A 20343-nucleotide genomic window follows, 5' to 3' on the forward strand; every position below is an offset into this window, starting at 1 on the left:
GTGGCGAATTATTTGTGTTTACGCCCCTGTAAAACAACGAGACAGAAGGCATTTTTTTCTTTCATTAGTTAGTCATTTGTGCACAGATCGCAAAATTATGTTGTTGGGAGATTTTAATTGTGTTTGTAGGGATGAGGACCGATCAGCATTATGTAAGAGATATGACCCTAGTGCTGCATTACTTAACGATTTGGCTTGTGAATATAACCTTGTGGATGTGGGGCAGGAAAAAGGCGACAGTATTCATTTCACTCATTTTCAGTTCTCCTCTAATGCCCGCCTTGACAGAATTTATGTTTCTGCAGACATGTTAGCAAATTTGTTTGGTTACTGGGTGCGGCCCATCTTCTTCAGTGACCATTGTATGGTGTCTCTTCAGGTAGGGAGGTACAGTCGGCAGATACTTCACCCTCGGTGGGAACTGTGGAAAATGAATAACTGTCTGCTCTCAGATGAAATCTTTAAGCGTGCTGTACCTACTTGTTTGAAAGACATATGGTCACGCCATGATCTGTCAGTTTTTCAAAAATGGGACTTGTTCAAACAGGAAACCAAAAACTTAGCAATTGAAGCCTCTGCAAGAATCGCGTTCCTAAAGAGACACCACCTTCGTGAGCTTGGGCGCACTCTAACTGAGCTACATGAGGTAGAGAGGGTTAGCCCGGGTGCCTATGTTGAAGAAATTAATAATGTAAAGGCAGAGCTTCAGCAAATTGCGACGGAAAGATACAAGGGGGCCCTAATAAGATCTAGGACTCGAAGGTTTCTTGACGAGCAACCTTCACGTCGGGCCCTCAGTGATGAAAGAGAGAATGCTCTTACGAAGGAAATATTGGAAATTCAGTATGGTGGTTGCACATATAGTGATGCTCCTAGTATTCTTGCTGCTTTCTATGATTATTATCGAAAGCTGTTCGGCAGTTGTAAAGATCCAAATCAGGGTTTCGATTATAATTCCTTACTTGAGAACTTTCCTCGACTAGACGATGAGAAATGTGCTGTAGTAGAGGGACCCATCACTTTGGAAGAAATTAAATCAGCCATTTCAGACCTTCAGAACCAGAAATCTCCTGGCCCAGATGGTATTACTAGCGAATTTTATAAAACATTTTCGCCTTGCCTAACGCCTGTTTTGATGGAAGTATTCCAAGCATCTTATGATGTGGGTTTCCTGCCCCCCCCCCCCCACTTTCTATTCAGGCCACAGAATAATAATACCCAAAAGCAAAGATACTAATCGATTGAAAACTGTTGAAGGATATCGTCCAATTTCCCTCTGTAATGTTAATTACAAAATTTTTGCCAAGGTCCTTTGTTCTCGTTTGCAGCTGGTTATCATGGACTTGATAGGTTCGCATCAGGTATGTGGTATCAGAGGGCGCAGTATTCAAACACACATCCATATTGCACGTTCAGTAATCGAGACAGTATCAGATGAGACAGGCCAAGTAGCTCTGATTCAAATTGACCTGGCGAAGGCGTTTGATAAAGTTCGGCACAATTTCTTGTTCGCGGTCTTGGAGAATGCAAACATTGGTGACGTTTTGCTCAAAGGCATAAGGCTGTGCTATATGAACTCGTATACACGACTAATTGTTAATCAGGAGCTAACGAAACCAGTACCACTGGAATCATCTGTTCGTCAAGGATGTCCACTGTCTCCACTGTTGTTTGGCTTATATCTGGAACCCCTCTGTCTCAGTATAATTAACAGTGCAGCCATCCGTGGTTTCTCTCTGGCTCAATGTGAAGTTAAGATTTTAGCTTACGCGGACGATATCGCCCTCTTTTGTTCTGACAAAAAGAGTGTACGTGAGGCTTTACACTTGACTGAACAGTTCTGCGATGTATCAGGCGCGGCCCTTAATTTAGATAAATCCAAAGGTTTTTGGTTGGGACACTGGGGCACTAGACCAAGCCAGTTTGGAGGCATATGCTGGGACTGTAGTCCTCTTCAGTACCTAGGGGTACCGCTGCACCAAGTTCGTAACAGCGCAGCCTACTAAGATTCACAAATCGTACCTATGCGGCGACAAACGCAGGCTTGGATGGGTAGGGAACTCTCAGTGTTTGCTAGGGCACAGGTCTGTAACATATTTTTGTTTGCAAAGCTTGCGTATATCCTGCAGGTCCTGCATTGTGCGAGGAGCAAAGTACAAGTTATACACAGAATATTTGCAACATTTGTGTGGCGCTCTCAATGGGAGCCCATGCGGCGTGACAACTTGTTTCTTCCCTTAGAGTCTGGTGGAGTGGGCCTTGTTCACTTGTTTGTGCATCAACTTGTCTCCCGTTTTTTCTTTTTCAAATCGGCAAACCATCCGTTTCTTGTAACTGTGCTCATTAGGCGCCTTAGTCCACATTTGCCTTACTTATTCGCACCAACTGGGCAGGCTCGCGAGGGGCGTTTATGGGGATTCCTTAAGGAGGTTGCTGACACTTTCAATTTTCTCACTGTGCGTTTCTCTGTAGATTACCTGTATAGCCTCTCGAGAAAGCAGATGACCCAGGCTATCACTGAGTCTTTGTTCCCTACACCGTTGTATCGGCAGCCTTATCTGGGGTTTTGGGACACCACTGTTCTAAAGCGTGTAAGGCAAATGTACATTCAGGCAGCTGCAAAAACGTTCTTTTTCAAATTACATACAGCGACGTTGCCTGTCAAGACATTTCTTCACAATAAGGAGATGTTTGTGCCCTGGTCGGTAAATTGTCGTCTCTGTAACGTGCCTGAGACAATTGATCATTGCTTTATTCTGTGCCGTGATGCTATGTTCTTTTGGGACATACTACAAAGAACTCTTAAAAAGGACATTGAAATTACGCCTTATACAATTAGATTTTTGCCACCTGACAAAAACTCTGTCGTGCCTTACGATCTATTTGTGTTGATGGGACTGTTCAGCCTTTGGAAAAGCCGCATGATCGACAGGCATGCAGAGCCACCAAGATCGTCGAAATCCGTGTTTCGGGAGCAGTGTGCTTTGGTGAGAAGTGTATATGCTGCACGTGAAGAACCTCCAAACTGGATGCCGTATCTAGACGCATGTGTATGTCTCCCAGACTTTTGATGTTCTGATGATTGTGCATTGTCGGGCTGAGGATATGACGGGCTCGCATTAAGCAGCCCGGTAACTTTAGATATAGACATGTTTAAGTAAGTGGAGTTGTTCCTTTTTACGGAAGTTTTTCCGTGCAATAAAGAAAAAAAAAAGCCGCTATAGCTCAGTGGTAGAGCATTCTACTTCCGGACACCGTAGTGAACGGTCGCAGGATCATGTGCTCCAGCGGAGCGGCGATAGCGGCCCTTTCCAGCCGCGGAAACAGGCTCGACGACATGGACGATACCGAGTATCAGATTATTCTGCCAACTTTGCCCACCGGACGCGTTGTTTTTAACACGCTTTTTTTGCACGGCGATGTGCGAGTCAGGCCATACAGGGTCGAGGATTTCCGCGACGCCCTGGTCAAGGCTGGTGCGCTCCCCGACGTTGTGGCGTTGGGGGCGTATCAGATCAACCATGTTTGGGCGGTCACGTTAAGCAGCACCGAAGCAACGAAGAAATTGGCGGCTTTCAAGGAAATCGAAGTTAAGGGACGCCGTTGCCTCATTATTGATCCCGAAGACCAACAGGTGAAGCTGCGACTTCACTGGATGTTGCACGGTGTGGCAGACGACGACATCCGGACGGCTTTTGCTGCGTTTGAGAATGTGACCGAGGTGACCCGGGAAAGGTGGAGAGTTCAAGGCGTCAAGGAGAAGGGGTCCACCACGAGGACTGTGCTCCTCAAATTGAAACCCGGCATTAAGGTCGACGACTTGCCTCACCAGCTGCGAGTTGCCGGAGAGCTAGCCCTTGTCGTGGTGCCTGGGCGAGCGATGCAGTGCCTACGCTGCCGCGGTACCGGTCACGTTCGACGTGAATGTAAGGTACCGCGTTGTCCAAAGTGTAGACGCTACGGACATGACGAGGCTGCCTGTGTGCTTTCGTACGCTTCGGCCGCGGGACATGGAACTGCGGAACGGTCGGCGGAGCTCACAATGGACGTGGTCGAGGCGGAGGAGGCGGCGAAGGGTGCCGGAGAGGTTCGAACGAAGACACGGGAGACGGATTCATCGGTGGACTCGGCAGAAAGCGGCAATGCTGCGAGGGATGTGGGGAGAGCGGACTCTGCACCTGAGCTCACTATCAATGAGGAAGGCACGGCACTTGAGCCGGCAAATGGTATGGAACAGGATAATGGGGAGGACCACTCGGACACCAGTGCTGTTCGTAAGCCAAGCGTCCTAGCCCCAGCCAAGCGATCCCACACACAGTCCGAACCTGAAGGTAACCAGGTGTCAGCCCCCAGCGTCGACGAGCCACCAGCAAAAACGGGGCAATCCCGGCGGTCCACGCTACGTCCGCGGCCAAACATATCATCAGAGAGACGGGCAGCGGATAAAGTGCCCCCGCTGCCGGGTCAGCCGCTCGCACCGGACGGGGATGGATCCAACGACGGCGTCTAGCAACGCGCTAGACGGGAAAGGTAAGCACCATGCTTTCGGTCTCTTCACCCTTGATGAAAATGGCGCCCGAAACCACCTTAAGAGTAGCCACGTTAAACGTCAGGGGATTGGCAGGCAAAAAGAAGCAGAGCCAGGTGCACCGGCTCTTAACTGACCACGATATTGACGTGCTTGCCGTGCAAGAAACTAAGGTTGATGGGGAGGAAGAGACCGGGAGCATGGTGCGACGTTTCACGGCTAGATTTTACGCCATTGTTAGCCACGCAGTTGGGACATCGGCCGGGTGTGTATTGTTCGTCAAAAAGCTGCCTGGTCTGGTTGTAAAGGGCTACTCCTCATGCTCTTCTGGACGGTGTGTAGTGGCTGATTGTGTATACAGCGGTGTTGAGTGGCGCATTATTTGTGTGTACGCTCCTAACTGTGTGGAGGAAAGAACAGTGTTTTTCGAGAATGTTATGCAGCAGTTAAGTACGGAAAGGCAGGTAGTATTGCTGGGCGATTTTAACTGTGTACTGAATGCTCGAGACAAAACCAGCACACGCGGATTCAGAGACAAGAGCACTAAAATGTTATGCCAGGTAATAAGCGAATGGAATATGGAGGATGTGGCTGATTGCCTGGAAGGACCGCGTGCCGTTCAGTACACGCACTTCCAAGGTTCTAGCCACGCGCGTCTGGACAGAATTTACGCGTCGCTGGATTTGATTCATTCATGCAATGAATACCGAGTGGTGCCTATGACATTCACGGATCACTGTATGGTGCAATGCTTATTCGGCACCAAAAAACGAAGCAATGCATTTAGCTGGGAGTTATGGAAATTCAACAACAAATTGCTTAAGGATGATGCCTTTAGACGCGTGGTATTGAATGAATTGATTAAAGTGAGGCCAGGGACTTGGCTCGAAATCTGGAAACAGTGGGAGTTGTGCAAGGAACAGATTAAAATTAAAGCCATTGACAGATCCAGTTGCCTGGTGTACGAGAAGAAAATTACAGAAACCCAGCTTAAGGCTTTGCTCGCAAAACTACACGAACAGGAATGTAAGGCACCCGGCAGATGGATAGAGGATATTCGAAAAATAAAAGAACAGATTAACTTGATAGAAGAAGACAGATACCAAGGAGCGTTAGTGCGTGCAAGAGCGGAAAAATTGGCCATGGATGAGACGCCGACAAAAAGATCGTTGGGAATAGAAAAAGCAAATGCAAGGCGAAATCACGTGGCAGAGGTAGATTGGGCAGGACGCACAGAAACTGATAACGAAGGAAGCGCGAAAGCTTTCCGGGAGTATTATGAAGATCTATTTTCGTCCCGAGAGGTTTATTTGGACCGTTTTAAAGAATCCTTTCTTGACGCGATGCCAAAAATTGACGAGGAACAAAAAGAAAGACTGGAGCGGCCAATAAGCGAAAAAGAAGTGCAGCAGGCAATAGAAAATTTAAACCCAGGGAAATCACACGGGCCTGATGGCCTGAGTGCGGCTTTTTATAAAGCGTTCAAGGAACAGCTATCACCTTTGTTGTGTGCCTTATTTAATGAAGCGTATGAACTGAAGGCACTGCCTGCGTCTTTCGGATCATCGCACACAGTACTTATTCCGAAAACTGACCAACCAGATAAGCTTAGGCAGTTGTCGTCTTACAGGCCCATTGCTCTGACAAACGTTGATTACAAGATTTATATGAAGGTGCTTGCTGGCAGACTACAAACGGTTATATGCGAACTAGTGGGCCCTCACCAAACGTGCGGTATCAAAGGGCGATCTATCTTTCAGAACATTCACAAAGCGCGAAGTGTGCTCGAATGCTGCGATGCAACTCATGCATGTGTTGCGTTACTGCAGTTGGACTTGGAGAAAGCTTTTGATTGTGTGGCACATACTATTCTGTTAAGTATATTAGACTATGTTAATGTCGGCTCTGTTATTCGAGAGGGAGTGGCTTTGGCGTACCGTAACTGCACTACGAGATTAATTGTCAATAAGTCACTGGGGGCCCCCATCAACGTACGACGTTCGGTGCGCCAAGGTTGCCCCCTCAGCCCTCTTTTGTTCGGCATTTATATTGAAACGTTGTGTTTAAGCATCCTACAAAACAATGACATTGATGGTTTTCGACTGCAGGAGTCAGAAGTCAAATTGTTGTCTTACGCAGACGACGTTGCGGTTTTTTGTGTAAATAAGGAGAGTATAAAGAGGACAGTGGATGTGGTAAAACATTTTAGCGAAGTCACAGGGAGTAAAGTTAACTGGGGTAAGTGCCTGGGATTTTGGCACGGAGAATGGCAGCTGACCCCCGACACTTTCGCTAATGTGTCGTGGGTTACAACGCCTGCAAAGTACTTGGGTGTGCCCTTGAAATTTTACAAGGAAAGCGAGCCATACTGGCGAGAGCAGGTCAAAGAAACCAGTGAAAAAGCGGAGAAATGGAAAAGCGCTCAATTATCAATATTTGCAAGAGCCGCAGTTTGCAACCTGTTTTTAATTAGTAAGTTATGGTATGTTATGCAAGTGTTGCATTGCTCCCGTGTAAATGTGCAAAAATTGCATCGAGTTTTTGCGGTGTTTGTTTGGGCCTCGAGTTGGGAGAGGTGCAGTCGGACAAATTTTTTCCGGCAGGTGAAGCATGGGGGGCTTGGTCTGGGTCATTTGTTTGTGCGACAGATTGTCAACCGGTTTATGATTTTAGGGATGCCAGTGATCCATTCCTGCGCACAGTGTGTCAACAGAGACTTGGTCGAGCGTTGCCTGATTTCGTAGTTTATACTCAATGTATGCCTGGTTCTCTGTTTGGATTCTTTAGGGAAATTGTTTTGAGTGTGAAATTCTTAAGCGCACGTTTTTCGAAAGAGTATTTAAGTAATGTTAACAGGAGAACATTATACAAGGATGTTTGTGAAGTGGTGTTCCCGGTGCCCTTGTACCGAGCTTTATACTATGGAGGCACAGGAAGTAATGTACTAAAACGCGTAAAGAAAATGCAAGTTGCTCCGGGAGCTAAAACGTTTTTCTTTATGCTACATACCGGTACTTTGAGTGTAAAATCATTTATGGAGGAGAAGGGTATGTTCCTACCGTGGGGGGCCCAATGTCTCATCTGCAAACAGCCAGAGACAATAGATCACGTGTTTTTGCATTGCTGGGAGGGGGTATATTTGTGGGATGTTCTGCAAAGGACAATAAAAAAACAGTTGCCACTTGATTCCCATGGCATTAGGTACTTGCCATTGGATAACCACGATGATATGCCGTTAGACCAGGTTATGTTAATGTGCCTCCACAGTATATGGCGCGCACGAATGGCTGGTTATCACTGCGATCCAGATGCACGGCCAGCCAGCATGTATTTCCGTGAAAGTGTGCAGCGATGGCTCGACGTGCTTAAATTGCAACCATGTGCTCCTGAGTGGCTGTCAAAGCTGGAACCTTTGACGGTGCTCAAGGAATTTTAAACGTGACAATGCCTGCCCCTCAGTGGGTGTTAGGCAACGCTAGCTACCTTTGTGTACATATATTATTCCTTTGTTCCTGTTGTTTTGTTTTCCAGTGCGTTGTATTTGTGTCAAAGTCAGGCAATAAAGAAAAAAAAAATAGCTCAGTGGTAGAGCGCTGGTCTCGTAAACCAGCGGTCGTGAGTTCGATCCTCACTGGCGGCTATCGCACTGCCTTCCTTTTTTTGCTCGAGAAAAATAACACGATTTGGTCAAGCGAAGTAAAACCGTCGTTCACAAGCCCCTATAGCTCAGTGGTAGAGCGCTGGTCTCGTAAACCAGCGGTCGTGAGTTCGATCCTCACTGGCGGCTATTGCACTGCCTTCCTTTTTTTGCTCGAGAAAAATAACACGATTTGGTCAAGCGAAGTAAAACCGTCGATCACAAGCCCCTATAGCTCAGTGGTAGAGCGCTGGTCTCGTAAACCAGTGGTCGTGAGTTCGATCCTCACTGGCGGCTATTGCACTGCCTTCCTTTTTTTTGCGCGAGAAAAATAACACGAATCGGTCAAGCGAAGTAAAACCGTCGTTCACAAGCCGCTATAGCTCAGTGGTAGAGCGCTGGTCTCGTAAACCAGCGGTCGTGAGTTCGATCCTCACTGGCGGCTATGCACTGCCTTCCTTTTTTGCTCGAGAAAAATAACACGATTCGTTCAAGCGAAGTAAAACCGCCATTCACAAGCCGCTATAGCTCAGTAATTCTGCTTCCGGCCACGCCAGTGAACGGACGCAGGATGCAGGGCTCCTCAGGAGCGGCTTCAGCGGCCATGGCAGGCCGCGGTAACAGGACTGCTGAACAGGACAATACTTACCAGGTTGTTTTGACTGCACTGCCAACCGGTCGGTTTGTTTTGAATACCGTTTTTTTGCATGCCGATATCAGGGCCCGCCCGTACCGGGTGGAAGATCTCCGGGATGCGTTAGCGCAACACTCGCTAATCCCCGACGTTATCGCAATGGGGGCGTATCGGATGAGCCACGTCTGGCCCGTAACTCTCAAAATACTAAAGCGGTGAACAAGATTGTAAGTGTAGGTGGGCTGTGTGTAAAAAACGATCGCTGCTTGGTAATTGACCCGGCGAACCAGGACGTGCGAATCAAACTTCACTGGCTGCTACACAACGTGCCAGACGAGGATGTTCGTGCTGCATTTGCGCCGTACGGAAAGGTGTCGGAGGTTTCCCGGGAACGCTGGCGTGTTAAAGGTATGCTAGAAAAGGGCTCCACAACTAGACTCGTCACGCTGAAGCTGAAAGCTGGCTTGAAGCTCGACGACCTGCCGCATCAGTTGAATGTTAGCGGCGAGCTGGCGCTAGTGATTGTGCCAGGCAGACCCCCTTGTGCCTACGCTGCCGGAGTGCGGGTCACATCCGCAAAGAGTGCCGGGTTCCTCGCTGCGGAACCTGTCGACTGTTTGGGCATGAAGACAGCCAGTGTGCTCGTACCTACGCTAGCATTGCCGGACCTGGCACCAGCGAAGACTCGTCCGAGTTAATTATGGACAATTATGATTTCCAAGATAATTATGGACGAGGAGGATGCGGAGGAGGCTGCTGACATTAGAGGTCAGTCAACGAAACAGGACGCGCCTTCCATGACGGTTTTAAAGAAGAATAAGGTGACGGTCTCAAATGAAAAGAATGAAACTCTGCATGTCTTGAACGTTTCATCCCAGGACCATGAAAGCGCGTCAAAGGAAGCGTCAGAAGACGTAATCAAATTTTCTGATGCTGAGGACCATCTCAGTACTGAGCCTTCCTGTACTGATGCCATGGAGGTTGGGCCGGAGACAGCAGCCTTAATTGCCGCGAAACGTCCGCATGAGGAAAGCGTCGAGGCGACTCAGCTGCCAGGCGGTGTTTGTGGTGAGCCGCCGCCGAAACCTGCGGGCATCCGAAGAGCAACTTTGCGACCAAAGCCGAACTTCTCGGCCGACACGCGGCAGGCGGGGAAACCGCCTCCGTAGTTTTGTGGTGCCCTGAACGATTTGTGGGTCGGCTGCCTACCGACCAGCGTCAGGAACATTCTGCAACCAAGAGTGGCGTGTGTGAAAAAAAAAATGAAAGACGGTGCATGGACTTCGTTTGAATACAGCCCGATGTTTTGCTGGGAGGACATTACATGCACACATACGCCGCTGTTCTTCAGAAGCGGAGGCCACGCAACCATGAAGGTAGGCACCATGCGGGTACGGGCGTCTCTTTCTAATACATGACTCTCAAGCTTAATTCGCCGTTACACGTAGCTACTTTGAATGTCAGAGGGCTGGGAGCGAGAAGGCGACAATGCCAGCTCAGTCGCCTCCTTTTGGATAATGATATAGATATAGCAGCTGTACAAGAGTCAAAGATTGAGAGCCAAGAAAGCATTGACCGTATGGTGGCTTCTTTTCAAGCAAAATTTTATGTGTGTGTATGCCATTCTGTTGGTGTATCGGGTGGATGCCTTTTATTTATACGTAACACGCTGGGAGTAAGCGTAGAGTCCGTTTTTGCCTGTCCAAGTGGTCGACTTTTGGTTACTGATTTTACCTACTGTAATTTATGCTGGCGTGTTGTGTGTGTATGCTCCCAATTCAAAATGCGAACGTGAATCTTTTTTTGAGTCTATTGAATTGTGGTTGAAGACCGACAAAATCTTGCTTGTACTTGGTGACTACAACTGTGTGTGCGCAGCTGTGGACCGAGCGGCGAAGTGTGAACCTCGAACAGACAGAAGCTTTGAGCTGTTGAATGCACTTGTGCATGAGTATGGCCTTGAGGATGTTGGTAGTGTGTTCTCCACTGGAAGCCAGCCAGAGTTCACGCTCTTTCAGCGAGATAGCCATGCAAGATTCGACATGCTGTATGCCTCGATTGATCTTGTTTCCCTATGTACTGCATATGAGGACAAGCCAGTGTCTTTCAGTGATCATTGTCTCGTGAGTGCAGTGTTTGTTAGGAAAGGAAAGATATCGCGCTTTAACTGGCACCTATGGAAACTGAATGCCAAGCTTCTCGCCGATGAAGAGTTCCTTACGGAAGTTAAGACCGAGTTTGAAAATCGTCTTGCTATGCGACCAGTAAGTTTTGCAGCGGAATGGGACAGCTTCAAAGAGTGGGTCAAATTGAAATCCATAGAAAAGAGCAGTAAGGTGCGGCATAAAGAGAAAGAAAAAGAACTGAATGAACAACTCCAGTTTTTTTAGCATGGAAAGTTCTGTGCCAGGGCATTTCGCCAGTAAAATACGAGAGATTAAAGGTGAGCTGGAAACAATCGACAGCGAAAGATACACAGCGGCTGATCATACGTGCAAGGGCTGAAAAACTTTGGGCAGGAGAAGTGGCAACAAAACGAGCGCTAGCAGACGAGAAAAGATACGCCTGCCAGAAAGAAATAAGGAGTATAAGGTATGCCGGCCATATCACTGAAAATGCTAGATATTCAGCGTGCGGTAGCAGAGCACTTTGAAGAACTGCTTAGCGGTAAGCTTCAGACTGCAGGCGGCTTTCAAACAGATTTTCTAAGACTGATGCCTGCACTGGATGACGAAAGTAAAGCGCGCCTAGAAACACCGATAACGTTGCAGGAGATAGAATCTGCAATAGGTGACCTGACACCTGGGAAGGCCCCTGGGCCGGATGGGCTAAGCGCTGCCTTCTTTAAAACTTTTCAGCAGTATTCGGCTCAGTTTATGCTCTGTGTAATCACTGAAGCTTATGAACGACTGTTGGTGGGGTCATATCGACCGATAAGCCTCACCAATGTTGACTACAAGGTGTACATGAAGGTTTTAGCAAAACGACTGCAAAGCGTAATAAAGAAATTTGTTGGGTCTCATCAAACGTGTGGCATCAAGGGTCGATCCATTGCCACGAATATACATGTCGCAAGAACCGTACTAGAATGTGTTCATGCACTCGGGGGTCAGATAGCCATGATGCCGTTAGATTTGGCGAAAGCCTTTGACCGTGTTTCTCACGAAATTCTTTTTTCCATTTTGGAGCATTCTAACCTAGATGAAGTCATATTGGAGGGTGTTAAAATGGCTTATGCGAACTGCACGACCCGTATTATAGTGAATGGTGAACTGACTGACAGCATCGCAGTACGTTCATCGGTAAGGCAGGGCTGGCCGCTCTCACCCCTGCTTTTTGCACTGTGTTTAGAGCCACTTTGCTTGGCTATCATTGATAGCGATCGCATTTTATGATTCAAGCTGCAATCAGCACATGTGAAAATGCTAGCATACGCTGATGACACAGCAGTGCTTTGTGCAACCAGAAAGAGCATCTGTGAAGTCACAAGTGTCGTCCAAACATTTTGTGATCAAACCGAATGTAAGATCAATTGGGAGAAAAGCTCTGGGTTTTGGCACGGTGATTGGGATGTGGCACCTGATTTCTTCTGTAAGCTGCGATGGTCTGCTCTCCCAACGCGATATATAGGCGTGCCTTTAGAATGTTATCAAGATCCCAACGTGCACTGGATGGGAGAAACATCCAGAGCAAAAGAAAAAGTGGATGCGTGGCAAGGAAGGCAACTGAATATTTTCGCGCGCTTCTATTTGCAATGTTTTTCTTATTTCGAGGCTGTGGTACCTTATAAATATGTTGTGTATCTCACGAACCTCAATTCAGAAAATGCACCGCGTTTTTGCTGTTTTTATTTGGGCATCCACATGAGAAAAAGCCGCTCGGACGAATTTGTTTATTTCTGTTAAAAGGGGCGGGCTTGGCCTTGCACATCTGTTCTTGCGTCAGGTGGTTTCGCAATTTATATTCCTCCGTGATCAAAAAGATACCTTTCTAAGAACTGTGATGCAAGTGCGATTGCAGAGGCTGCTCCTTGAATGGATTGTGTCATGTGAAAACATTCCTGGTACTGTGACTGGCTACCTGCGCGAGGTTGTTTTTTCGTGCAAGTTACTGGAAGTGCGGTTTTCTTTTGATTACCTTTACAATGTTCCCAGAAAAAAACTGTGTAAAGATCTCATTGACGTGATGCTGCCGGTGCCTTTTTACCGGACATTACACTATCGAGGCCCAGGGCAGGACGTTTTGAAAAGAGTTAAGAAGATGCCCGTGAGGCCATCTTCTAAAACGTTCCTTTTCAAACTTCACTCTAATACGCTCCCTGTTAAAACCTGGCTGAGTGATAAAGGTATCTTCGTCCCATAGACAACAAATTGCCTGTTGTGCAAAAAACCGAAAACAATTGAACACGTTCTCTTCCAGTGTTGGGATGCTGTCTTTCAATGGGACGTCCTCCAAAGGAATTTTAAAAAGGAACTTCCATTAACTCCTTACGGTATAAGATTCCTACCAGTGCAGAACGATGATGCACCTTATGGTTTAATTATGCTCCTTGGCCTCCATATAGTTTGTGGAAAACACGAATGCAGGTGCGTCATGCAGATATAGATACACGATCTGCGCTTGAAAACTTTATTGAAGTGCTGTGTATATACGCGAAACTTTCAGGAAGCAGCAGGATCCGCCACAATGGCATTGTCTCTTTGATGAGTTAGTGCACTTGAAAAGATTTTAGCCACGTACGCGTTAGCTCAAGTGTAGTTGGCGTGTTTTATTATGTGTATTTTTGTTTTGTGTTTCTCGGCAATAAAGAAAAAAAAAAGCCGCTATAGCTCAGTGGTGATTCCACTTCCGGCCGTCACAGCGTATGGACGTGTAATGACGGGCTCCGCAGGAGCGGCTTCAGCGGCCATGTCTGGCCGCGGTAACAGGGCTTTGGAACAGGATAATGACTACCAGGTTGTTCTGCCAAGTCTTCCAACAGGGCGTTTTTTGTTAAACACATTTTTTTTGCACGCGGATATCAGGGCCCGCCCGTACCGGGTGGAAGATTTCCGAGACTCGTTGGCTCAGCATTCGCTGCTCTCTGACGTTATCGCCATGGGGGCGTATCGCATGAGCCACGTCTGGGCCATCACCCTGAAAGACGCGGATGCTGTGAAGAAGATTGCAGGAGTTGGTGAGTTGTGTGTGAAGCAACGTCACTGCCTCGTTATTGATCCGGCTAACCAGGATGTGTGGCTGAAGCTCCACTGGTTGCTTCACAACGTTCCGGATGAAGATGTGCGTGTGGCCTTCGCGCCGTACGGAAAGGTTTCCGAAGTGGCCAGGGAGCGCTGGCGCGTGCATGGCATATCGGATAAGGGTTCAACTACTAGGATTGTCACCTTGAAGATGAAAGTTGGGGTCAAACTGGACGACTTGCCGCACCAGCTGAACGTCGGCGGTGAGTTGGCGCTCGTCGTAGTACCTGGAAGGCCTCCGTTATGTCTCCGGTGTCGAAGTACCGGCCACATTCGCCGAGAGTGTAAGGTTCCGTGTTGTGGTGCATGCCGTTGTTTTGGCCACGAAGAAGGGCAGTGTTCTCGTAGCTACGCGAGCATCGCTGGTCCTGGGAACAGTGAAGATTCTTCCGAGCATCTGAAGGATGAGGCGGACGCGGAAGAGGCAGCCAAAACAACCGGGCAACCGGCAAGGAATGATGGGCCGGTGTTGACCCCTTTGACAAAGAGGAGGACATCCACGGCCGTTGCGACAGCGGATTCTGCACCAGTGGAGAATGGTTCCCAACTGGACGCAAGTAGCGTGGCGGACGCCAGTGAACCTGTGCTCGAAAGCCAAGGCAGCGCGGAGCCTCCCAACGCCGACGTTATGGACTTCAGCGCAGGAGTAAGCGGCCTACCCGTTGGGAAGCGGCCCCATGATGAGAGCGCCGGTGAGGATCTGCAGTCTGGTGGTGGCAGTGACGAGCCGCCATCGAAAGCACCGGGGTTCGACGTTCGACGTTGAAGCCTCGACCGAACGTTTCGTCCGAGACGCGGCAGGCGGGGAAACCGCCTCCGTAGTTTGGACGGGACCTAATGCCTGTGAGTGCAGGTGGTGCGTCAGCCGTCATAGCCTGTTTTCGGTTGTGGCTCTTTGATTGTTTATGGAAGGTGGCAAGTGTGGTGGTCAGGCACGCCTCAGTACACATTCAGACATCCCGTTGGGAGGCCTGATACGAGCGCGTACGCTACGGAACCTCGGACAAGCAGAGCCACATTGACGATTGAGGTAGGCATCACACGGATCGGGCGCCTTTTTCTCTAGACTCATGGCAATTAATCTAGATGTCCCATTACGTGTAGCAACCTTGAATGTTAGAGGGCTTGGAGCCCGAAGGCGGCAATGCCAGTTGAATCGCCTGCTGCTAGATAATGAAATAGACTTACTAGCCGTTCACGAGTCGAAGATAGAATCTCAGGACCATGCGGACCGCATGGTGTCTGTTTTTCATGCAAACTTTGATGTGTGTGTTGGTCACTCTGTGGGAGAATCAGGCGGATGCCTTCTTTTCATTCGCAATACTTTGGGTATAAGCGTACACTACGTATTTGCATGCGAAAGTGGCCGACTCTTGGTTGTTGACTTCTTGTTCTCAAATTTATTTTGGCGTGCTGTCTGTATGTACGCCCCCTATGTTGAAAGTGATCGTCAAAACTTCTTTTGTTCAGTCGAGCCGTACTTGAAATGTGACAAAATTTTGCTTGTATTGGGTGATTTAAACTGTGTGTGTGCTGCTACTGATCGAGTGAAGATTAGATCAGTGAAAGACAAGAGCGCTGAACTGTTGAATGTATTTGTGCATGACTATTGCTTGGAAGACATTGGAAATGTGTTTTCTTATGGAACCCGTCTGGAATACACGAAATTTCAACGCGATAGTCATGCGAGACTAGACAGGCTGTATGTATCTATTGATCTCGTTCCAATTTGTACAGACTATAACGTAAAACCTATTTCGTTTAGTGATCATTGCCTTGTTAGTGCGACTTTTGGAAGGAAGGTTAAGAAATCTGTTTTCAACTGGCATCTATGGAAACTGAACGAGAAAAGTTTGGAGGATGAAGAGTTTGTTAAGGCAATCACGAACGATTTGGAATGTTTGCTTAAGGGGCATGAAGAAAGCCATGCAGATAAATGGGAAAGATTTAAAGAGCAGGTGAAGATAAAAGCAATAGAAAGGAGCAGTGTTATTCGGTACAAACAGAAAGAAACAGAAAAGGAACTTCATGGACAACTTGAGTGTCTGTTGTGCATGGAAAGCTGTGCGCCGGGGAAGTTCACTAAGCAAATAAGAGATGTGAAATCTCATTTAGAAAGAATCGACGCTGAGAAGTACAGAGCCGCGGTTATACGCGCAAGAAGCGATAAACTGTGGGCTGGCGAGGCGTCGACAAAGCGAGCGCTATCAGATGAAAAAAGGTACGCTTGCCAGAAGGAAATCAGGCAAATAAGACATGAAGGGAAGATTACGAACGATGCTAAAGATATAAAGTGTGCGATTCTGAAATATTTTGCTGAGCGTCTGAGTAATACGCGCGAACATAGTGAAGGGTTTCCAATAGAATATTTACGGCTAATGTCAACGCTCGAAGATCGTGTGAAAGAGAGTTGAAATGCCTGTTACAATGCAAGAGATAGAAAAGGCCGTAGATGACCTCCCATGTGGGAAAGCCCCTGGACCAGATGGGCTGAGCGCCTCCTTTTACAAAGCATTTAAAAACCATGTTTCCAGCCTTATGTTGCAAGTGATAAGAGAAGCCTACGAACGCAAACAAGTGCCATTATCATTTACTACGTCCCACATCGTACTTATTCCAAAAGGTGATGATCCAGAGAAACGCCTGTTGGTGAAGTCTTATAGGCCATTAAGCCTGACAAATGTTGATTACAAAATCTTTATGAAGGTTTTAGCGAAGAGATTGCTGAGTGTAATAGCTAAATTAGTCGGACCGCACCAAACGTGCGGCATAAGAGGTCGCAGCATCGCCACAAATACACATGTGGCGCGAACCGTACTGGAATGTGTAGACACGCTTGGAAGTCAGGTTGCCATAATTCAGCTGGATTTGGGATTTGGAAAAAGCGTTCGATCGAGTATCGCACGACATCCTTTTCTCCATTCTAGAGCATTGTAACCTGGGCTCGGTAATCGTGGAGGGAGTGAAAATGGCGTACGCAAACTGCTCGACGCGTATTATAGTGAATGGCGATCTCACTGACAGTCTCGAAGTGCGTTCTTCGGTGAGGCAAGGATGCCCACTCTCTCCTCTGCTTTTAGCAGCCTATCTCGAGCCATTATGCTTGGCCATTCTCAATAATGACTGCATCTCGGGTTTCAAGCTTCAGTCGGCGCATGTGAAGCTACTTGCATACGCGGACGACATTGCAGTACTTTGTAAAAACAGAGAGAGCATTTGTGAAGTGGTTAACGTTGTTGAAAAGTTTTGTGACCAGACTGGATGTCGGGTTAACTGGGAAAAAAGCTCCGGATTTTGGCACGGCTTATGGGATGCTGAACCGGCTTCTTTCTCCCGATTGCAATGGTCTTCCTTGCCAATGTAGTATCTGGGTGTGCCCCTACAATGTTATCACGATCCTAGCTTACACTTGAAGGAAGAAACAAATAGATAGCGAAAGAAAACGGAAGCATGGCAAGGAAGGCAACTGTCAATCTTTTCACGCGCGTTCATCTGCAATGTGTTTTTGATTTCCAAGATATGGCATGTAATGAATGTTCTATGTGCGTCACGAACTGCCATTCAAAAAACTCATCGTGTGTTCGCGGTTTTTCTTTGGACTTCGACCTAGTAAAAGACAAGGCGAACGAATTTATTTCTTTCTTTAAAAAGCGGAGGAATCGGATTGATTCATTTGTTTCTGCGCCAAGTGGTATCGCGCTTTTTTTTTTCTTCGCGACCAAAATGACACATTTTTAAGAACAGCCATACAAGTGCGGCTGCAAAGGCTGTTACCCGGATTTGTTGTCTCCTCAAGTGAAAACATGCGTGGTGCTGTCACAGGATATTTGCGCGAGGTAGTTCTCTCTTACAAGTTGTTAGAAGTGCGTTTTTCCCTTGAATATTTGTACAGCGTTCGCAAGAAAAAGCTGTATAAGGACCTATTGGAAATCATGCTGCCGGCACCTTTGTATAGGTAGCCTTACCGAGGAGGCCCAGGACAGGATATTTTAAAACGAGTGAAGTGGATGCCAGTTAGACCGGCCGCCAAAATGTTCTTTTTTAAGTTGCACTCGAACACTCTACCCGTCAAAACCTGGCTTCACGAAAAAGGAATCTATGTCCCTTGGACGACAAACTGCCAGCATTGCAAGAAGCCAGAGACAATCGAACACATATTCTTAGACTGCTGAGATGTATTTCATTGGGACGTGCTACAAAGAACAATTAAAAAAGAGCTGCCACTAAACCCTTATGGCATCCGTTTTTTACCGGTGGAGAACGAAGACGTACCCTATGATTTAATAATGCTTCTAGGCCACCACAGCTTGTAGAAAACACGAACACAAGTAAGGCATGAAGATATTAACATTCGCAGTGTGCGTGAAAATTTTATTGAAAGTGCTGTTTATCTACGGGAATGTATCTGCGCGCTACCCGACCCACCACAGTGGGCAGAAGTTCTGGATGACCTGATAAAATTGAAGAAATTTTAACCTCACAGACGTCAGCTCAAGGGCAGCTAAAGTGTTTTATTAAGTGCGACCATTTCGTGTTCATGTATACTTCGGAAATAAAGAAAAAAAAAGCTACAGCTCAGTGTGTACAGCGCTGGTCTTGTAAACCAGCGGTCGTGAGTTCGAGCCTCACTGGCGGCTATTGCACTGCCTTCCTTTTTTGCTCGAGAAAAATAACACGATTCGGTCAAGCGAAGTAAAACCGTCGTTCAGAAGCCGCTATAGCTCAGTGGTAGAGCGCTGGTCTTGTAAACCAGCGGTCGTGAGTTCGATCCTCACTGGCGGCTATTGTAGTGCCTTCCTTTTTTGCTCAAGAAAAATAACACGATTCGGTCAAGCGAAGTAAAACCGTCGTTCAGAAGCCGCTATAGCTCAGTGGTAGAGCGCTGGTCTTGTAAACCAGCGGTCGTGAGTTCGATCCTCACTGGCGGCTATTGCACTGCCTTCCTTTTTTTTGCTCGAGAAAAATAACACGATTCGGTCAAGCGAAGTAAAACCGTCGTTCACAAGCCGCTATAGCTCAGTGGTAGAGCGCTGGTCTCGTAAACCAGCGGTCGTGAGTTCGATCCTCACTGGCGGCTATTGCACTGCCTTCCTTTTTTGCTCGAGAAAAATAACACGATTTGGTCAAGCGAAGTAAAACCGTCGTTCACAAGCCGCTATAGCTCAGAGGAAGAAGGAGAGAGCTCAGGAGGAAGAAGAAGGGCGTTCTGGGCGGCTGAGCCTGAAAATGTTGCTTGCTGGAAACAGCGCATCGGCCGTTGGCCGAGGTCTTTCGACTCCTCAGGGCACTACCGAAACGTACAAAGTTGTCCTTCCACGCCTGCCCACCGGTAATGTTGTCCTTAATACCGTTTTCCTGCATGCCGACCTTAAGGGTCGCCTGTACCGAGCACCTGACTTTCGAGACGCACTTGCACAGATTTTGGACCTCCGGGAAATTTTGTGCATTGGTCAATACCAAATGAGCCACGTGTGGATGGTTACCTGCGAGAGTAGTTCTTCAAAGCAGAAGCTAATTAACAAAGCAGAGTTCCCTGTGAAAGGACTTCGGTGCATGGTGTTCGACCCGGATACAAAGAATGTCAAGGTTAAGCTCCTTTGGCTTCCCCGCTATATGGAGCACCGGAGGATTGTGGAAGCTTTCGAGCCTTATGGAACGATTCAATCTGTGGAACGTGAAAAGTGGCGGTGCCCAGGGATGGAGCACATGGAAACGGCGAACCGTGAAATCTTCCTCACGCTCAAGGACGGAGTGTCAGCAAGTACAATTCCTCACACTCTTAATGTTTATGGGGTGCAGGCATTAGTGCTTATCTCAGGGAGACCTCCACTGTGCCTTCGATGCAGCCGGGTAGGCCATGTACGGCGTCAGTGCCGAACGCCTCGATGCACCCAGTGCCGGCGCTTTGGCCATGCTGTTGAGAACTGTGTATTAAGTTATGCCGATAGACTGCGTCAAGGCCAGTGGTCACGAGAAGATGACGTGGCGTCCGAACATATCATGGATGTGTCAGAGGTTGTTGATGTAACTGGTGAGTAAGGTCGTGAACCTCAAATTGATGGGGACCAGAAGCCTTCTGCACTTCACACCAACTCAGAAGAATCTGCAGTGACTGGCCATCAAGAACCAGCGTCTCCAGAGCCAAAACCGCCGGACCCGGGCCCACCTGTGAGTGCCACTCAGAGTGCTGCCCTTGCTGCCCAAGAAGCACCTGTCATTGAAGGACGTCTGGATATGTCTCCTGTGGAATCAATGGGGAAGATACTGCCAGTGGATGCTCGCCTATCCTCCTTCGTCACTGATT

The 20343-nt window shown here is 47.7% G+C and overlaps 6 non-coding genes and 1 pseudogene across 6 annotated transcripts; all 7 read left to right on the top strand.

Annotated features, from left to right (window-relative positions):
• The first annotated feature begins 8243 nt into the window (after positions 1–8243).
• On the top strand, positions 8244–8315 carry TRNAT-CGU (transfer RNA threonine (anticodon CGU)). The gene has a single exon. It is a non-coding gene; the product is annotated as a tRNA-Thr (tRNA).
• Positions 8316–8390: 75 nt separating this feature from the next.
• On the top strand, positions 8391–8462 carry TRNAT-CGU (transfer RNA threonine (anticodon CGU)). The gene has a single exon. It is a non-coding gene; the product is annotated as a tRNA-Thr (tRNA).
• Positions 8463–8538: 76 nt separating this feature from the next.
• Positions 8539–8610, top strand: TRNAT-CGU (transfer RNA threonine (anticodon CGU)). The gene has a single exon. It is a non-coding gene; the product is annotated as a tRNA-Thr (tRNA).
• Positions 8611–13674: 5064 nt separating this feature from the next.
• LOC146196294 (uncharacterized) lies at positions 13675–14861 on the top strand (annotated as a pseudogene).
• A 3889-nt stretch (positions 14862–18750) lies between these two features.
• TRNAT-UGU (transfer RNA threonine (anticodon UGU)) lies at positions 18751–18822 on the top strand. Its single transcript has one exon. It is a non-coding gene; the product is annotated as a tRNA-Thr (tRNA).
• A 74-nt stretch (positions 18823–18896) lies between these two features.
• TRNAT-UGU (transfer RNA threonine (anticodon UGU)) lies at positions 18897–18968 on the top strand. The gene has a single exon. It is a non-coding gene; the product is annotated as a tRNA-Thr (tRNA).
• Positions 18969–19044: 76 nt separating this feature from the next.
• On the top strand, positions 19045–19116 carry TRNAT-CGU (transfer RNA threonine (anticodon CGU)). The gene has a single exon. It is a non-coding gene; the product is annotated as a tRNA-Thr (tRNA).
• Positions 19117–20343: the final 1227 nt, after the last annotated feature.

The sequence above is a fragment of the Amblyomma maculatum genome, chromosome 3 (genome assembly GCF_055883805.1).
Source record: "Amblyomma maculatum isolate TAMU_Amacu chromosome 3, ASM5588380v1, whole genome shotgun sequence".
NCBI lineage: Eukaryota > Metazoa > Arthropoda > Arachnida > Ixodida > Ixodidae > Amblyomma > Amblyomma maculatum.